The sequence below is a fragment of the Megalops cyprinoides genome, chromosome 21 (assembly GCF_013368585.1).
Source record: "Megalops cyprinoides isolate fMegCyp1 chromosome 21, fMegCyp1.pri, whole genome shotgun sequence".
Classification (NCBI taxonomy): Eukaryota; Metazoa; Chordata; class Actinopteri; order Elopiformes; family Megalopidae; genus Megalops; species Megalops cyprinoides.
The window spans coordinates 25,113,885-25,117,597 of NC_050603.1; positions in this window are offsets into that span (position 1 = coordinate 25,113,885).

Genomic DNA, 3,713 nt, shown 5'->3' on the forward strand with positions numbered 1-3,713 from the left:
ATCTCAGCGGTTCCAGGCACAATATCGCGAGATCAAGTAGCATTCTTACCGTAAAATGCCCAAAGCAGGCGCTTAAAAATATGCCTTTGAAGCTTCGTTTAAGGAAATGAACCGACAATTGCTTCTTCCAAAGCAGTCGTCATAGACATATTTTTATATTAGAATAGTGACCATAACTGGACCATAACTGTCTACTTATGGCCCCTTGTAATATATAATTCAACGACTAGCATGTGTTCAGATTGTGATGTCGTCAGTAGTGATGTTCCCCATTCTACTCGATTTTACGGTACTGATCTGCCTTGAGCGGTGGGAAAGGTTAAAGCGACACCTGGTGTTACGCCCATGATTTTAACTTCATGCCATAAAAACGTGGTAAATGTCATTTTATAACAGAGGTAAAAAGAAATTAACCCGTGTACCTAACTTGAACGAAAACATTCCTTCATCTAGACGTATAGAGATTGCAGATCTTTATGAATTTGACCTTCTGTCTGTAAAATAATGCTTTGTGAGGGAAGCTATGAAATGCTTGCACAATGCCTCATTTATGAGATAGTGTGACCTTCTGAATGGTCTGGTGGTTCACATCTTCATTACTTATATGGACTATTTTGGGTAGCTGATTTTTTCCTCCCATGTTAAAGTATCAGATTTGACTAGTGCTTGGAACAGAGATTCATTTAGTCTGTGTGCTCTACCGTAAAAGTTGCAGCTTTGAGTGACAGTGGAAGACCAGAGGGGGCTTGACTTAAATTAAAGCCAATCGTCTTCAGGCTTGAATAAAGCTGAAGATAGATTATAATGCCCAATTTCCATCACATATTCAATTTAGGGGTAGGCTTGGGCGGTATCAAGGTATTACAGTATACCGGGGTATTTAGAAATCCCGAAGATATGATTTTCAATACCGTCAAAAATACAGACGCTCCTCTTTCTATTACTAAACTGATACGGAGATGCTGTATTGAGGTGATGTATTGTAGTGCAGAGCAAGCGCCACCAGAGGTCAGTCTACTGGTGAGAAAGATGGCGACTGCGAGTGGTAGAGATAACGTTACAGGACTAGTAAAAAAAAAACCTCTACCCCTGTTTGGGAGTGTTTGGGGTTTCGTCCCGATGATGAAGGTGAGCCAGCCATTCCGGACGAAGCTGTGTGCACTACAAGGGCGTAGTTTTGGTCTCAACATTGGTAGGGACACAACAACCGAGGGGACGTTGAAATTATGTAATATGGCTTAACTCCAAAGATAATGCGAACGAGTTCGCTCAAATATCGGTAGGGACGTCCATATGCAAAATTTTGCCCTGGTACACTATTTGCCTCAAGAGAGTTGTGGCCAAAGAGGATACAACGTCAAACCTCCATTCACACCTCACACCAAACTGAGAAAACAGAAGTGAAAGATTCCGTTGCATTTCGTTGTAATTCCATTCAGTTTGTCTTTGAGCAGGTGCTGCTCTTCCGTGTTACTGCCTGATAACTAGTGTAATTGTTTACGGTAGAACACACAAACTAACTAGTCAAATCTGATACTTTAACATGGGAGAAAAAAATCAGCTACCCAAAATAGTCCATATCAGTAATGAAGATATGAACCACCAGACCCTTCAGAAGGTCACACTATCTCATAAATGAGGCATTGTGCAAGCATTTCATAACTTCCCTCATAAAGCATTCTTTTATAGAAAGAAGGTCAAATTCATAAAGATCTGCAAGTGGAAGTGGTGCTTTTTTAATTCCACAACTTTCCTTAAGTAGTTGTGAAGGAATTGACGGTTGTTATTATAGCAAACTAGTGATAATCATACATGTCACCCGATACGTTCTTGTCTACACCACGGATCTGTATAGACTCTTGAGGCGGCTGGCTAGCTAGCTAAATTAGTGACTTAGAAGTGTAACCACTAATTCGTATTTAAGATAGATTAGCTTGCCAGCTCACAAAAAACGATTACCACGCTGGCTACCAAGCTCAGTGAACAGCAACGAGTATTTCAGACGCATTTTGTTTTGTTTTTCAAGACTACGAGACGGACAGCTAAATTAATAAGGTAGCTAGCTTGCTAGCGGGCTAGAGTCACGTCTAGTCCAGTGATTATCATAATAACCATTAACCCATGCAGTCTGCTTGATAGTCAAGATTTGATGTTTTGTGAATGCATTTGTTAGCTAGCAAGCGATCTATCTCGGCGAACTCGCTAGCTAGCTTGGTAACTAGTTAACTTTAGTTCAAGCAAAATAACTAGCTAGCTAGCTAGGCTGATCAGGCCCAAAATGTCTAAAATAAACAATGTGATACTTTCAGCATATTTATAAATTTTTTTTTTTTTTTTTTTTTTTTTTTTTTTCAGAAAGTATAGGATTTAAACTGTCAAATTATGATGACACCTCATTTATGACCAACATCCGACAGATTTCTGTAGGCCACCACACATTATTATTATTATTATTATTTTGGCTGAACAAAAAAGATAAATAAATAAAATAAGAAAAATAGGCCCCAGCAAGACTTGTCTAAGTAGGCTAATTGCATATTAGACGCACAGCATTGTAGGCTAGCTAGACAATGTCATACATGCTACAATGACTTCTATCACCAGCAGCTCAGCTTTTACGCTTTTTTTTTTTTTTTTTTTACACAAAACCGTCATATACCCCGGTGAAATGAAGGTATGGAAAAATAGATACTGCCCAAGCCTATTTAGGGGGTTATATGATGACAAGGGTCTGGGATTAAGTTGTCTGTAATATTTCTAAAATTTTATCTTCTGTGGACACTGAATCAAAGTGTCACTTGAACTGCTTGCAGCTTAATTTACATTACATGCACATGTACCTCTGAATTCTGCAACTGTCCACACAGTATTTCAGTGTGTTGTAGGGAACTGCCTCAAGATAAATTCTTAAAAATGTGATCATCAGCCCTTTTTAACCCAACCCCCTCCCCCTGCCCCCACCCCCTAATTAGCCTAAACTATCTGTCCTCATGTTATACTGTTATTGTGAGTGTGCTTCGTGTTTGACAAGCCTGAGCATTGTGAGGGTGTGTGTGTGTCACACTGCATATCGTCTGATGAAGTCAGGCTCCAGAAAAGGAAGTGTACCAATTCTTTGAACCATCCAGACTAGCATGTACCATGTTCATACCATAGACAAAAAGGTCATTCTTTAACACCGGGTCCAAAATGTTGTCCTTATCTTAGGGCACTTTCATATCTAGTTCATTCAACTGAATCAAACAGAAGTGCTGTTCAGTTTGTTTGGGGATATATGTGAAAAATCTGCAGTGCTGTATTTGAACCAGGATGCAAATTAAAACAATTAAACCACTTGTACCATTTGGAACTGAACTTATGAACTATTTTTTGGTTGTTGTGGTCCATCAAAAATATGCGCAGTACAAAAGCAAATGCATTCATGGCCAATTATACAGGACTGCTCAAAAAGGGCACTGAATGTTGGTCTCTGGTAGTGACATTTTGGCCTTTGCTTCCCACCTCCCTGCTTCATGCATCGCTCGTGAATCCTTCCCAAAATGGCACAATATTATAATAGACAACACTTTCTCATTGCATCCCAGTAACACTGCAGTCTGATGATGACGTGACCAAATGACATACAGGAAAAACAAGAGTACCGCGTGTAGGTTATCAGCATTCTCCATCATACCAGAGGACATCCACTGGGTGTAAGACTGTCTCACACCTGC